Source organism: Acromyrmex echinatior, chromosome 7, assembly GCF_024713525.1.
Source record: "Acromyrmex echinatior isolate Ae372 chromosome 7, ASM2471352v2, whole genome shotgun sequence".
NCBI lineage: Eukaryota > Metazoa > Arthropoda > Insecta > Hymenoptera > Formicidae > Acromyrmex > Acromyrmex echinatior.
The window spans coordinates 13,772,161-13,790,038 of NC_141858.1; the positions used below are offsets into that span (position 1 = coordinate 13,772,161).

A 17,878-nucleotide genomic window follows, 5' to 3' on the forward strand; every position below is an offset into this window, starting at 1 on the left:
GGGTGAAAGAGAGCAGGTCGTAGGCCGCAGGGCGTACGGGCTACATCCGCACGTACCTCCTTACTTCGGCAAAATCAATAACCTGTTTGGGGGTGTTAGGAGAGAACCTAAGGAGAGAGGCTGTAGCGCGGCACTGCCAAGCCGGAGATCCGCGCGATCCAGGTGGTAGCTGATTTTGATACATACACTATCCGTCAGCCAGATGCTACAGCGTTTCCCGTGTGTGCCAAATGAACGGCTCCTCCCGACCAGGACTCCGGTGGTGCTCCGGCGTTGCGCAGGAGTACGAGGACACACACCTTCCCTCACCCCCCCTGCCCCCGGTATATGCCACCCTCCCCCGCGAGTTCCTCCGCACCTGCGACACTCCCCACGTATACGTGCAACTTCCTCCACCCCGGAAACCACCCCGACAGGAAAAACAAGACGCGCTCGCTCTAACCGGGCAGGCGAGAGCAAGCAGGTATATCCGGATATCGTTGTGGAGTAACCGCGAAATTCGAGCGGCGTGTCCACGTATACGCGGCTCTGCGTCTCGCTCGTCGGATTACACCAGTTCACCGTTTACTGGAACCGGCGACCTGGTCGACGTTCACTGGAACTGTATGGTGCCCCGTCGAGATCCAGCTGCGACAACGACAGCGAAGTTGTCCCCCGCACTCGTGCTCCGCGGGCACTTTCACCCGCAAGTTCCCACAGGAGTGCGCGAAACATCCACCGGCGCAGCCCGAATAACGATCGACGCGGTGCACGAGATTAACACTCCTGAAAGACTGACAGACTGACGACGGCTACGCACTCCCTGCACGATTGCTCCCTATTCGACAGGGCACCCTCAGGGCGAGTGTTGTCTTCCAGTTAACACGGGGACAACGTCGTGCCGACCCCTTTTGCGCTGGGTGGCGCCCTCGAGAAAGGACAGGATACCCCGGTGCGCGTGCAATCGTCGCTTATTCCGTATACCACATACACCACGCTTCTTCTCCTCTCCGGGCACCTCTGCTTCTCCGCTTCCCTCACGCGCAACTCTGAAGCGAAGCGCAACTCGAGAGACGCGGCGCGCGCGCTTCGAGCTGTCGCGGCTGTGGGGCGCGGACCACTACCTCGACGAGCCTCCCGGATCGTTGGATAAAACTTGGTGGGGCCGTTCCGGTCGACGTGCGAACTCCCCACCTCTTCGTCGTCGTCCCCACCATCGGATGGTCGACCGATGGTCCCTTCACCGCACCCCCTTCGTTCCCTGAACGGTGCTGATCCCTTGTCCTCTCTCTCCTCGCCCGTACTCGGACGACTTTACTATCACAGCCAACGCCACCACCGTCACCACCGTCGCTGCCATGAGGAACGTCGAGCAGTATCGTCACCCCTTAGGGGGAAGGAGGGAGAGGGGTTGCAGGGTGCGCGAGCGCGCGTTCACCCTCGCGCAAGAGCCACGCTTCGGTCGTATACGTCGCCTGCGTGCCGTTAAAGTTGCCCTCGCGCGCGTCACCCCCAACACCGACATCCACGATCGAGAATGAAGATAATGCGAGTAGCGAGGTCGGCGGTGACCACGGGGAGGTTGACGCGACGGGGGGTTGCCTCTTGGATCCGATGGCCTGCGGATTCTTGGCAAGCGAAACTTGCTAGATAAAAGCTCGAGGGAGTAGACGTACTCTTATAACGTATTACATACGTGAAAAACCGGAAGTCTAGAAAAAACGTGAGGAAATCGCGAATCTGATTCTTTCAATCGGGTTTCGTGCAATTTCTTCTATTGTCTCATCGTCAGCGTTCTAGAAGAATGAATCGTAGATTTGACGGAATTTGATAATATCTTTCATCTTCAACTGTATATTTGGTGTCGCTCTATTACTGATTTCAGTTCTATTAAACAAATAAATTTCAAACATTTGTACGCTGTAAATATTTCAGTTAGTTTTGTTAAAACACTTTAAAAAATGTAAGCGTAGATTTAACATTACAAATGTAAGCGTAGATGTTTATATAATTCTTATCATGTTGTTTTATTAATATAAACGTTATGGATTTTAAATCCATATCATGTTGATATAAACATCAACATGTGAGAGTTACAATAACATCACATGTGTTTAAATACACATCTACATTTTTTTGAATAAAAATATATAATAAACATACTACATGTGATTCATCATGAAATTGTAACGTATTGTAAACTTATAGATTTAATGTTACTACTTTATTGCAGAAAAGCCTTTATGTAACAAAACACAAAATATATAGGAATCTTCTCCTACATGACTCAGTATAGACAAAGTTTCGCAAAAAAGAAAATGAGTAACGATCGCGAAAAAGGAAAGGAAAGCCGCTTTGTCGAGACTATCGTTTAAAAACATTTTGAAGTTAATTAACATTGCGTAATTCATTTTTTCCTTTTTCCGTTTTTTTTTTCTCTTTTTTCTGTAACTATCGACGGGGTGAGTAGCCTCATTTGCATACCTTCTCGGAGGTGATAGAGCATCTGGTTACGATAAGGAATATCGAAGCGGTAGACCGTAGCTAGCTCGTTAATGAACCGGAAGATACACTAAACGCGAAAGAGAGATGCGGGTGAATAACTCCACCTGGTGCGTCGCGTCGACGAAAGTTTCGGTCTCTTTCACCTCATGATACCGCAAATAGATATCGCGGAACGTGGTCTTATTTCGACATCGGGACATACCTAAAATTCATCGTGGCGTACTCCGAACGCCCGGCATCCTAAATGTCGTAACCTCGTGCTGAACGTCATACGAGATGGACATCGAATTCTGTGCGGTATGCACGGATTGCACATCTATTTTTATAGCTTTCAATTTTGTAAGAAATATTGCGATATAAAAATCACTTAAGGGACTTTGCCCTTGTTTCCTTATTTCCTTTGCCCTTGTTTCCTTATTTTAACGGATAAAATCAAACAACTGAAAATATTTTTTTTTCACGGAAAAATTTAAAAAAAAAAACAATTTAAAAATTTAGGTAAATACAGATCTAAAAATAATACTTTTGTTGGACCATTGACATGATTATACAGGATGCTTGAGCGTTGATGACAATGTTGCAAAAAGTTTTGGTATTTTAATAACCAGCTTGAGTTATACACAGATCTAAAAATAATTTTGTTTTAATCATCGAAATAATTATCCTGATGATTTAAATAAAATTATTTTTAAATCCGTATATATAATAGTTTAATTTTTAAATACTTCAACAAATCTGTTCGTATCGTGCAGATTTAAATAAATAATTGTTTGGATAAGAGTTTTAGTAAAAATTATAATAATAATAATATGATAATATGTCTTAAAATGCACGCATTATGTTTATCGGTGACATTTAATATAATGATGTTCAATTTAGATGCATTGACAAACTTTTTTTGCAAAAATTTGTCAATAGGTACTCTAGAATTGAAACTATTTCCTCGATGTTTATTTAAGAAATGACTGTTAACGCTAATACAAGTCTGAAACGACAAAGTCAGGAAAATAGGGTAGTTGAAAAGTAGAAACAGCCGCATGCTATTTAGGGTGACACAAATAACAGAAGGGTGAGAACTATTGATCTAGAATAATATGAAGCGAAATAGCAACTTAATTTTATTGTTGAATAATGATAATAATTTTCCATTTCTCACTTTGGAATATTCTAATAACCAAACAGGTCTTAAAATTAAAATTTTGCTAAACTAAAGTTTACTTAAAGTAAGCCTCAATGAAATGAAAATTTCTTTATTTAATCACATTTCTTTGAAACTTCTAACGAAATTGATCGAATGAACTCACTAGTGCGCACTGGTGTTTATTAAAGCTATTGCCCAGTTTAATATGATTGTGAATGCACAAGTGAAATGCAAATATTTCGAATTATAAAATTATATTTTATCTAAAAGAACAATAAAGTGTATTGAGGATTGCAGTTTGATTGTTTCTATATTTATATTAAACACACATCTTTATGTTAATTTGTATATGACGACTTTACCAGTGAGCACTGAGAGCATATCCAACCGAATTCATTATTAGTTCTTAGTTTTTAATATAATTTCGTAATTATTAAATATCTTTTCATGTCTAATTATTCAATAAGAATGAGAATCTTAGATATGGAGGATTAGTGAGAGTCTTAAATGTAGTTATAATAATATATAATTAATGACATCAATTTGAACTCTTTTCTGTTCATTTTATTTCAGCTTACTCGCAAATCAATATCTTTCTTATCCGAATGCTTATCTTTTTCTCATTTTTTCTTGAAAGATAAACTCATGAAGGTTGAATATTTTTGGATGTTCAGAAAATATACCAGAAGTATTAGTTATATAATTAATTGTATAATTACGTTCTAAATTCTTATTTCACACTTATCATTGCTTCACTATTAAAATAATTATTAAAGCAATCCCTTGTTTTTAGCTTATTCTTTAATATTACAGTTTTCTCTAATTAAGTCTCTAATTAAATAGTCTCTAAGACTGCAAGATAGGTATAAAGTGCCACGTATATATCATTATGACAAAGTAACGGTACTCTGACATCACTTTTTCACATCAAAGAGCGTTTCCTCAACGAATTCTTACTTTTATTTAAGTTTTGCCTACTTTGTTCGAAAGTATTATCCAAGCTCTTATTATTATCGTCAACCGGCACATGCATATGTTGCGTATTATGCATGACCGGATGCAAGTACAGCACGCACGTTCATGCACGGCTATTGTCGATCTTTTTCCCCCCTACGATCAGCCAGTTGTTGTCTTTCCCATTCTCGGCATTCACTCTGAACGTCGTCGTAACCCTCGTCGCGGGGTGCCCGCCGATACACAAAACGTCACGATCCACCGCTGCAATCCGACGAATCCTGATAAATGATACAATGACAGTATCGACGAAGACTGGAAGATTAATGGTCACATTGTGACGCGTGACGTTACGACGATTCAACGCAAATCCAATATGAGACAAAATGTAATTAAATATGATTGTGACAATGACGACTTAGTAACAGATTTTTTTTACAAGTTTTCATTTAGCGATTTTCTCAACTAATATACTATGTTAAAGAATCAAATTTAAAACAATTTTAGTTAATACTATTTTGTTATTTTTTATTTTTTTATATGAGTCAAAAAAATTTATTAACTTAACACAAAGTATGTAATTAAAAAAACAAATCACATAAAATCAATCCGTTTTCTGTGATTGAATTGTTTAATTTCAAAATAAACAATGTCCATATTAATATTATATATACCTAGCAGATAATAAATTAAATTTAAGTATTAAATTTAGTACATATTTTTTTTCAATTAAATTATTATCTCCTTTGTTATAAGTTCTAGTTAAATCAATAATGTATTTTAGGAGCAATAGAAATTTATAGGAAATTTATAAGATTAAAAACTGATTCAAATTGAATATAATTTGGATTTAATTTAGATTTAATATAGTCGTTTTAAAAAACATTGTGATAATGCACGGATAACGTTGGCGCAGTTATTACTTTGAGAACTGATGCAGTTAATGATTTATGATTATCGTTCCAAAGATCATGCAAAAGTCATCATCACAAGCAAAGGTTTACAATTTTCCGTATTTTGCCCGCACGCATGACTTATGTGCTGATACTATCGCCACAACTGCATTCAATTCAAATGGAATTATTCATATATCTATGCGTTCGTGCCACACGAATAAACCGTCTTTACAGTTTCATCGGTTTCACTGGTTTATATATGGCACTATCAGCGAGAGATATACAGCGTGTACATATTAACGATATTTATTAGTGAAAACCAGTAAATTACGGCTCGCTGTTAAAGCAAAATACGGTCGTATCCGATGGGAGTGCATATAATGTCCGCGGTAATTTCTCTCGAAGTTATCGGTTATTTAGTGTAGGGTAACGCCCTTAACGAGAATTTATGGCTATTATGAAATATACGCATCTCGCATATGAGATCCAATACGGGGCTCTGAATTTTTCCGATGAAGTGAGACCGTCGCAGGAACGTAAATCTACGAGAGCGCTTCTTCTCTTTACGATCTTTCCTCATATGACGCGAATACGTTTCGTCATTCTGATATTCAAATTTATTGCCGATCTTAAATCCGTGTTAACAGTGTAAAATACGTACATTATGGCACGCTGGACTTTTTATATTGCGGAAACAATATTATTCATGAAATATTTTATATTAGTTACATCGTCTATTCTTGGAAACAATTTACCCGCAGCTAAGTACATTTAGTACATACTCGTATTTGTTTGATACATAAAGTACAATCTCGATGTTATCTCGTTTCTTGGTTTCTTGAATTCTATAGTTGAAAAATTATTTAAAAAATAATAAAATCACTTTTAGCAGATTAATTATTAAATTCCTTTTATTTTAATCAAAATGAGAGAGTACAAAGATTTGAAAATAATTTTGTTATATCATATAGAACAATCAAGCTGGTTACTAGAATATCCAAACTTTTTACAGTATTACTCATTATGCTTTCTACATAATTATTTTGTTAGTTCAACGAAATTATTTTTAGATCTGTGTAGAGCTAAATTTTTAGATACCTCAGCAAAACTATATTCTTTTCATGTGTGTATATATCAAGTACTATATTCAAGTTAGCGATGACATGTGCAGCATATCTGTTTTACAAGAAACTGGTTAAAATCGGGAGATAAATCTGTGTTACTATATTTGAAAAATATATTACTCTAGTCTTGTTATTGTTATCTCTTCTGCTATTCGTTATTTTAGCGGCAAAAACGGTGGAAGTAATTATCTTTCTGACAGTATCAATAACAAAGAGAATGAATTATCGGAAGTAGCAGCACTGTGAAGAGGTAATATTTATTGGAAAAATTCTCTCAACTTTTTATTCTCTCGGATATTCGTTGCTCCAAATTGTTTGATATACGTGCACGATATCCAGTAGCAATACTCGTATACTTCTTAACATATTCTGCTCTTATTTAATGTTTTAAATTTGCGTTTTAATTCACGATTTCATAATTTAAGAAAATAATTCTTTCGATTCTTTTTTGTAGAATGGAGATTTTTAAAAAAGAAATTTAAAGATCTGGATTCTCATTCTTGAAAAGAAACGTATACGAAAGTCTAGGGAAATACTACAGAATAGTATATGTTAATAGTATAGTTAATAGTATAGTTATATTTCCCTAGTTTTTCGTATGCAATACTTTTCAAGAATAGGATCCCTGGTTTTTGAAGAGTTTTTTTGGTTCGCTGAATTTGATTCTTCAGAATTTTGAAAATGAAAAATGTATTAAGTAGGAACAACTAAATTTTTTGTTATGTAAACAAAATATTTTACTATTAAAAAATTTATTTTTGCCGGAGCCACTAAATTATTTTTTTGTGCATTAAAAAATCTGTAAGATAATAAGAAGGTATTTATTTATTAACATTATTAATATAATGAATTTAAGATATCATCTAGTACTTGTAATCGAAATAACAGGATATATTTATTAATTAAATTTCTACAATTATTAAAAAATGTTTATAAAATTTATTCTTTCAATAACTATACTATTTTATATAAAAAATGTAGGAATGATAGAAATAGGTACGCATTACGTTGCAAGAAAGACAATCGAACTTGAAATCTGGGCGCCGCCCCGACATTGCGGCTGAATGCAAGTTGATTCAAGGCTGTTCAACGTCTATGTATTCGCTGAGGACGAGAAAATCCTCCCTAACAGCATCTGAATATTGCAGTCTCATCCACTCTGACGCATCCACTTCACGAGCTTCGCTTATCCTGCTCGCGTGCTAGGGTTTGCAACCCACTGTGAAAACCAACAGCTTCATCGCGAACACACATAACAAAAACTTTGGTAACAAAAAAATTAACCTACATCCATCGTGAATGACAAAGAAGTGTCATTTCAAGTCATCTTAAGAAAAAATTATTGAGAAAGTATTAAAAATTTGTTAATATTCTACAATATATCGTGTTTGCGTAAGTGTTAATTATTCTACACATTATGAAATTATCATCAAATTATCACATATTTTAATTCTTAATCTCTACGAGTGAATACTCTTTAATCTTTGATTTGATAATATACCTTATAGTTCAAGAAAAACTTTGTTCTTTAATCATTAAAAATTTATAATTTCGTTTGCAATTCTAAAAGATGACAAACAATATCGCATTGTATCGTACTTGAAGTATTATAAAAATAACGTCATAAAAATTGCAAATATCTTTTAATGCTATAGTTGTATGTACTAGTAAATGATTTCATCCTATTTTCGAAGATAATATAAAACCATATTATATAAAGCTTTCAATAATAGGGATTTGATAAGGATTTGGAGAACATAACATTTTTTCTACATTTTTAAATTTATTAATTCTTTGCAAATAAAAATTTAAAATACATACAATAAGTAACTAAATTATTATGTTGTTCCAATGTTAGATATTTTGAAATATTTATTACACGTATAATATGTTTTAAAATATTTAGTTTCTGTTAGATAGATAAAAGTGTAGTAACACTGACGGATCGCTTTGTAGTAATCGGCTTTTGTTCGACGGAAACAGCGGTTGAGTTTCAAAGTTCCGATCCTAACAGTGAATTAGATTGTCATTGCTCCTTAACCCTCTTTCACTTTAAGCGTTTGTTAAGCTTTCAAATAAGTCTAGGCAATGCTTCGGGCTTTAACATTCGAGATCGATAGAGTTGTTTTCGCTGTCTCCAGACACTCGCAGGGACGTCCCGCCAGGAATAATATTTTGTCGATTGAAGACTATGTATTCCAATCTAGACCATTCTATGTGGTTTGATCAGCACAGAATTACACTGATAATTTTCACAAATATGAAGGGTCTTCTCATAATTGTTTTATTGCCGAGTCTTGATTTATCGCAACCGATAAATTCTAAAATATAACAGTTGTAGTAATCTACGTAAGAAATCTCATTCAATTATAGTTGATTATTCTTCTTATATTCGACTATGATTGACCAATATGCTTTAAAGCTTACTACACCTGTTATGTTTTCAGGACTAATAAAGTGAGCCGTGATAAAGATCGGAACTTGATTCTTCACGATTTATTTTCGGGACGATGGATATGAAGACCTCGTCCGCGCGCGGAGTAATATCCGCTCGACTGCATTAGCGGTTGCTCGTCGTCGTCGCCTTGATGAGATTAGTACTTAAAGCCTATCAGACCCGTTTTCCGACCTCGGTCTATTTATTGTCAGGGCGTATCCGAAGACGCGAGTGGATGGATCGAAGCCCCCGAACAGGAAACACGGTGGAGCAGTAATCGACCACTTTAGCAGAAGCATTCTGCCGAAAATGTCTCACCTCCATTAACTGCGACAAGACGTCGAACATCTTACCTATAATCTTATACAGGCGAGAAAAGATCAATATACGACAGCTACGGAATTTAAACTGCGATTGACCCGAAGGGAAAAGTTTCCCCTTCTCTCAATATTATTCGTGCGGTTGATGAGGTGTTGTATGAAGATAACTTCTCTTATCCGAAAGTGAGACGCGCCGAGAATCGATGCGGCGCTTTTTAAATCTTCTATCACGACTGAATATGTGTGCAGAATGATATTTTAAAACCCTTATAAAATGGTCTTCTATACGATAGCCAATTCATTATTCGTATAGGGAATCGATCTGCTGATATTATTATAACTTTTCTCATATGCGTTTGATTTAAATTGAGAAATATTACCAGCAATATACTATGACAGTGGGACAAAATTTAGAGATTACTTATTATAAATGTTAGAAATATTATTTAATTCTTATATATTTTTAGACAATCTTAAATTAAATATTTTACGTTTTGTACATATTAACATAGTTAAAAATATAACCGATAAATATAGTTCTATGTTTAACGGTTAATATATATTTGTAATACATTTAAATTATGCTAAGCTTAATTGATATATACTTATAAGATTATTGAGGACATTTTATATTAATATAAAACTTATATATAAAATGGTATGTTGAGGAGATTTTGCACGAACATTATTATATATAAAAATAATATATGTTATATGAATATTACTTTTTCTTTTAAAAGTTTTTATAATTTAAAAAATGACTTTACTTATTTATTTATCACACAAAAATGTCAGAGTGACACGACGATCTTACATAATAAATGAACCAATCTGAGATTAGGATAAATTGTCCTAAAGAATTTACGTCATGACTCATGACTATAGAGATGTAACGTTTAATACTTAAGTCTCGAGTCTTTCCATCGTATCGTATACATTATATTTAAATTTGTCATTTTGAAGACAGATCCATTTCAATGCTAATATGACAGTTCTAAATATCTTTATGAATAGTTAAAGCTTAAGGAGCATTCGATTTTTTAAATATACTATTGCTATTAAAAAGACATTGACGTTTTAATTTATTATTCGAAAAGTATAAAGTTTTAAATGCGTACTCTATATATATACATAGAACATTAACATTTTGATTTGTTTATAATAATATTACACACATCTTCAGAAAATTCTCGAAAATATTATAAATCTTACTTTTTTTTATGGCCAACATCAAAATACTATACTTCTTTCATTATCTTCGTAATATTTCGTTTCCGTATAGTTTATTATTAACGAGTACAGTCACATATGTATTAATTTACATAAATTATATTTACTGATAATATCACTCTGAAAATGATGCAAACAACCGAAGTTGCATTTTTTCTCTGTGCATTTTTTTCTGTGCGAGTCGTAAACTATAAACGTTGCAAGCATAAATGAATAAAATATTCATTTTCTTATTCCGAATATGTGAATACATATATTATGAGAAAAGAAATAATATAACTGGCTAGAAGTTTTAAAATCCATCTTAATCGTATAAAATAATTTTTATAAAATTGTATGTAAAATTATTTATACTTATTCTACTTTCCATTATTTTCGTCTTACTTTTTTATTTTGTAATAAAACATTGATTTTTATTATTTGAACTATTCGGCGTATAATTCGCTTAAATAGTGCTTATGTATTTGTCTTGTGTTAGTATTAACTCTCACGTGAAAATCTACAAGTCTGATGATCGCACGCCATCGCGAATCCAATTATACAGCTACGCCAGGAGTGCCACCTTGAAATTATTAATCAAAGATCGCATTCGATTCGTACTAATCCCGTATTATATCCCGCTTTATCGGTTTCCATCTAGGGCGGGCTATTCTGCACACTCGCATTTACCTGCAATCCCACACTCCCGACTTTCGATGAAGCGGAAAATTCTATTGTGAAAAGCAGCGCATGTATAACGAAAAAAAAATTGACTGTAAATTTGTTTTCTTTATGCGTGTGTTTTAATTATGATTTATTATTTAAACGATTACAGCGAAATTATTGCAGTGACAGTTATATAAAAATTTCTAAAATTATTTAAAACATATCTATCATATAATTAATCTTTTTCGGTTAGAATAAAAAAATGTTTCAATATAACAATTATTTTTATAACAATAAAGATTATTAAATTATTTTGAATAATTATTATAAGAAAATTTTAAATTTAAAAATTTACTATAATAATTTTTAAAAATGAATTAATATAATGAATTTTTGTACATATGTCTATAAAAATTCTATGCAAAAGATCTACAAGTCAAAGTAGATTTTTCAAGTGCAAGAAAAGTGATAGGAAAAATTTTATTGTGACAGTGACACGTCTTTAGGCAACTGTTAACTAAGTCCTGAATAGCTCGAATATATACATTGTCTGACGAGGTGCGAAGATTTACTCAAGTCTAACTTCCGCCTTCTCGGTAATAATATAATACCGCTTAATCATATCGTGGCGCATCTCTTATACGCTTATGTTCACACAAATTAATTACTGCGCTTGACAATGGTATGGCATTTTGAACCAAAATTTCCACGAACGTTATTACCGTCGCTATTATACAAATCCAGAGAAAGAGAAAGAGAGAATGAAAGAGAGAGAGAAAGAGAAAAGGAAGATAAAATTCAGCTATCTTTTGAAATACGTTTGCGTGAAGCAAAAAACTCATAAATATCCACGTTTGTGTAAATCAGGAAATAGGACTTATAAATATCTACGTGGTCTAGACGCCTTTGATTTTATAAATATTTAACCTTTATAAGACAGGAAAGCTATAATAAAATAGTATTATACTTTGATATGAGGAATACAATGAAATAATGAATTATAATAAATCTTATTTAAAGAGAAAAACTGTTAGTTATTTTAAAATTAGACTCCTGCCTTTTAAAAATTAAATAGATTTCGAAAATTAGATAACATAATTTAATATATTTTGTATACTTTAATACAAAATCTTAAATACTTTAACCTTTACAAATACTTACTCAAACCAAAAAATGAAAATGTCAGCGTCTGAATTTTCTTCATGAACAGTCGAGTAGAAGTAACATGTTTCCACGCGTTTGCTACAATTACCGGCATCATTTGTCACACGTACGCGTGTACGTACTCGAAGAAAGCATGACTTATTTTACTCTGTACTGTATATTTTGTTACATATTTTGCTTGTCTCCTGATTCATAATCGTGCAAAAATAAAACGAGTCGTTTGGATGTCAAGAAGAAATGACTTTTTATGGATCAATTTCCATGTAATATAAAAAAATTGCAATATAATGAGTAAATCGTTTTAATTAAACAAACCAAACAACAATTTAATTAATTTAAAAGTTATATTAAAAGATATTTTATGAAGTAAAATAATAGATTAAAGTTACAGAGAAAGAAAAGGAAATAGAGAATGTAAAAATTATTTTATGTTTTAAGAGTGTCTCTGTTGTGAAGTATTTGCTTAATTTATAAAAACTAAGATTTGAGGTTTATGGTATAAATAAATTTTCTTTTTATAACATTTAAGTGAAAATTTTAAAGAATGTATTAAAATATTTTCAAACGCTAATAATTAAAGAATGAGAGAATTTTTAACATAAAGTATATTTAAAGATTATATATCATAGAACTTTTATAATTAAAGATACTCTTTTATCAAACAAAATCCATAACGTAAAAGAAGTTAAATAATTTCTTGTTTCATAACCTGGGACAAACGCTTAGCCAAGACTTTGACGTTTAAGCTCATCTTGCCAGCTTTCACATTATATCTTTCACAAGATATCGCTATAAAATTTTACTTTACGGTCTTCAAGATAAATAAGCTTGTTTTGTTTTTCAAGATGAGCCTGAAGAATTGCGGTTCTGAAAATGGTCTTTTGAAACCTTTCTTAAACACTGTAATAATTTCATTATTCATAAACGACTGTAATATTAATATAATTAGTATAAAAGTACCAAAATGTCGACAATGATCAGCGAAGGTCACAATATGTCGGAAATTATTGGAGAAGCGGCAAAATTTCTCTTCTCTTTGATATTTTTGTCACGATCGCGTGCACTTTTTTTATCACAGAAATACGAATAGCAATATGTGATTTATGATGAAAATAAATACCTATTACAATATCGATTGACGTCTTTCGATTTTCCGATACCATTGGCGCGGTTTAGATAGAAAACACATTCAGCGGATTTTGCGAAAATGATTGTTCTCTTGTTATAAACGTGCGCGAGAAAAAAGTAGAACAAGATACATGAAGAAATTTTAGCATAGTTTCAAATACAGAATATCTGAGATTTCTCATCTTTTCTTTTTATGACATTTGTCTAAAACAGTAAAATGATTTTTCTAATTTAAAGAAATGTTTGAGAATCATCTAAGAATTTTTACAGAATGTTTTACAGAAATTTTATTTTTGCTTAATTCCAAGTGAATGTTTTTTTAAAAACTGTAAAGGAGTGTTAACTAATAAATACTTGAAATTAAATTTTTTTAATCATAAGAACAAATGATCTGAACAAAATAATGCTGCGATATTTCCCTTCTCATCATTGCAGCAGTTTCTTATTTTTTTTATCTTCTCTCCTCTCATTTTCTCTTTTTCTTTTTTTAATATAATTTTTATTTAATTTTGTTAATTTGTTTTGTAACAAATAAAGATTTCTATAATAGAAAATGTTAAAGAAGTTGTAGGAAAATTATGATGTTTACTAGAAATCTTTTAAGAACGGTAGAAAGTGTAGAATTACTTATTTACAATCATATCTAAAATAGAAAAAATATCCTATTTTTCTTTTTAAGTGATAAATTTTTGAGAAATAGCAACTAGATTTGTAGTTTCCTTTAGTTTGTACGATTTATATTTTTGTCGCCACATATTCACTATAAATCTTGAGTGAGAAATATATCTCAAAATTGCTACTATTATGCAATAATTCCTCAATCTATAAATCTTCGCAAATCATTATGTTATTGATATAACTCCAGGAAACGTATTGAACGCGTCTAGATCGTTCACCTCGCGTCGGTTTCACTGATGTACTAGTCGAGTCAGATTTGTTTGAAATTTTCATTTGTTTCCTGTTGCTGATTTCACTTGATTTCGTAAAAAAAGAGTCATGCAATATCCGGTGATTTTAATAGAACGTCAATTTTTTTATTCATATGAAACCCAAATAAAAATTGGATATTACTGCTTCTATATTATATTGGATTATACGTTTAATCGGGATGAAAAGCAACTACGGATTCATAAATCACGTCACTTAGTTTATTTTTCTTCAATTTGCTCCAATTCTGTTGTGTTCGACTATTTTGAGTGTTTCGGATTTTATGGTATCTCGATAAATCTTTTTGTAAGAGAATATAGCGTACGAACTTCACTTCCAATTAAGTATCTCTATAGCGCGTTCCACATATCGATAGCTCAGCTATAGTTTGATCGCATCTCTAATTGAATTACCCGAGATTTACGCGGGAAGAGTTCATCATGCATACAAAATAGACATTTCTTGTTTGTATATAATAAAATGTAAAATTAATAAATGTAGGAATATGTGAGAAATAAAATATAAGGAATAAAATTATATTTAAAGATAATAACGTAATAAAATTAAGCCAGTCACATTTGGTTAGCGTTGTATGTGACATTAAAGTAAAATTTTTAGTAAATCGATATCTCTAAAGTAATTATACCAAACGAAATTATTAGACAAGTTTTATTTTTGCATTTTTAATGTGCACAAATCGCGCGATAATAAAAATAATTTATCGTCGCGAAAAACAACATGGCTCGCGCTTGGCGCTTTTCTAATTTCTGTATGCCGCTGCATCTCTTCGCGGCAAAATTTACTGTAGCCGCAATTTTTTCGCCATCCGTAGATTTTCGTGGCGAAAAAAGAAACGGCTCTCCATCTAGAACCACTCGGAGAGCGCAGCTATATAAATTACACCCCAACACACGTTACAGGATTGCATAAAATTACACGCGTAACATGATGGTCGTTAGAGATATTTGCGTTGACTTTGATTTTTGTAATGACCCAGCAAACTAAATGTGCGCAGATAAATTTGTAACTCGTATTGACGTAGATATTTAAATTTGATTTGTAACGAAAATGACGTTATCTATATTATCGGATTTGCAAAAGTCGATCATAATAAAAGAAAATTGACATTATTATTAAATTGTAATATTAAGAAGTATAATAACAATTATACTGGTCGACAATTTTTATTAAATAGGTAACTATTTGGTATTTTTTATATTGATTCTGAAAATGAGGTTAAAATTTACTCTACGAGCTCCAATTTATTGTAATCGATATATCTCTTTTTAAAAATTTATACATTTTGAACAACAGCACATCGTACGAGTCTTTTTCTGGATTAAAATTATTTATTTTTGTTTGAAGCCTTTTATAAGGAAAATTATATTGAATTCAATAGCTATTCTCTATGAACCATTTATTTATATCTAAACAGAGGAGATAAATAGAATTTTTTAATGCACATTATTCAAAAAAATCTTGTCCTCATAAATTTAGCAGACTTAAAATTAGCGCAAAAAAAAATACTATAAGAAACACTCAGATGATTACTTTAACATAAGAAGAGTAAAATTTTTTTTATCTGTTATTTATTAAATATGAATTTTATAAAGAAATTTTATACGCTTTACTTTGTTTCCAGAAACTAACACATTTATAAAGATAATATATTTTTTTGTATTTTTTTTTAAATTCAGTTTAATTTTTGAGATTCAAAATTCAACTATACATATAATTTTTTAAATGTAAATTCTAGTAACATAATCGATAGTAAGCGTAGCACTACCCCTTTTTAAACTTTTACCTCATAATTCTTTTTTGAAAGGTAATTTTAGTATGGCATGTAGCCAATCCTAAGTTCGATCGTAAGAAACAAGTTTTGTCAGAACCAATTCAATGATTTTCGCATGAATAAAGCGCACAAACAATTCTGGCGAATAGTATAATAATTATAATCCTAAATCCTCAGAAATTAGCGAGGATTGATTCGAAATTGTCAAATCACAAAATTATCTGTATTGATTTAATTTTATTTCCTAAATTAATTAAAATTTTATTTTTCTTAAAACTAAAAATTTGATAATAAGAGATAACAATAACAAAAGTATTAATTTTCATAAATAATTAATCTTTACAACATTAAAATCACGAATCCATCAAACAAAGCGATGTAATTTGCCGTAATTGCTCATTTATCGAATTTAAATTGTAAGGAACGTTTCTCATTTATTTTCCAATTGAAATCACCAATTGAAGTGTATGGATTATTAAATAAAATTATCGTGAAGTGACAGCGTGCTATGTCAATATTCATTATTTATATTGCAAGAAGATAGAATAGTCAGTATAATTTAAATATTTCGTGCGACGAGACTGGAGCCTTACTTGTACGCCTACGACTTCTGTGTTTATTTTTTTGCGACGTCCGGCATGCCGTTTTGCACACAGGCTAATGTATTGCCATTCGTGCGGTGCAGGTCGTTTCGTTTGTCTATTCATTATTTCTTGAAATGTTATCATTCTTATAATTAACAACCAATTCGTATAATTATCCTTTTGTCAGCTAAATTGGATATTAAAAATAATATTTCGATATTTTTATTGTAAATTTTGATGAGTTAAATTTAAATTTGTAAAAAATAAATAAAATACAAACTTTTATGACAGTAAAAACTTGTTGTTAAAGCTTTCACAAGTATGCACCAATTTTTTCTAATTTTTATACTGTCTAAAACAATATAAAAATCTGCACTGAAGTTCAAAGATTCAAGTTGTTGACGGAAGGTGTAAAATTTCACACAGCTAATAGAGAGTTAATTAATTTTTACGCCTTGTGCCTAGCTAATTTATTAAACCTCCTTAACGTTTGAGATTCATATAGTGCGCTAATTTAGGAAATTTCACAAGTATTGAACTTTAAGCGAGTGTATTTTTTTACATCTTTACTCACGTTAAACAAAACTATTCGCTCGTCATACACTGATGACTACATGTTATTAGGTGTCTTCACAAATGAGTGTGTTTACGAGTATAAAGATTAATTATTTATGTAAATTAATACTTTTGTTATTGTTATCTCTTATTATCAAATTTTTAGTTTTAAGAAAAATAAAATTTTAATTAATTTAGAAAATAAAATTAAATCAATGCAGATAATATTGTGAGTTAACAGTTTCAAATCAATTCTCGCTAATTTCTGATTATAATCATTATTAGGATTATAATTATTATACTATTGTGAAAGAAGCAATAACAAAAGAACAAGAAAAAATCCAAGAAAGCAACAAGCTATGGCGAACAATGTTATGAATTATTTATTTATGCACATAACAATTATTTTTTAACTTGAAATATTAATTATTTAATATACTACTTTTAATATACTACAATTTTATTACTGCATTTCATACTCAATATTAGCTCAATAT

At 32.0% G+C, this 17,878-nt stretch overlaps 2 protein-coding genes across 8 annotated transcripts in view; one reads left to right on the top strand and one right to left on the bottom strand.

Moving 5' to 3' along the window:
• Positions 1-2,969, bottom strand: part of LOC105153444 (neural-cadherin) — a 215,831-nt gene extending 212,862 nt beyond the window's left edge. For 3 of the 4 annotated variants that reach the window (XM_087408137.1, XM_087408135.1, XM_087408136.1), the window contains exon 1: positions 187-2,969. The gene's annotated coding sequence lies outside the window, so the exon portion shown is untranslated. The remainder of the gene's footprint in view (positions 1-186) is intronic. The other variant, XM_087408138.1, reaches the window with a different exon arrangement.
• LOC105153430 (uncharacterized) overlaps positions 1-17,878 on the top strand; it is a 240,439-nt gene that overhangs the window by 114,739 nt on the left and 107,822 nt on the right. The window lies entirely within an intron of this gene.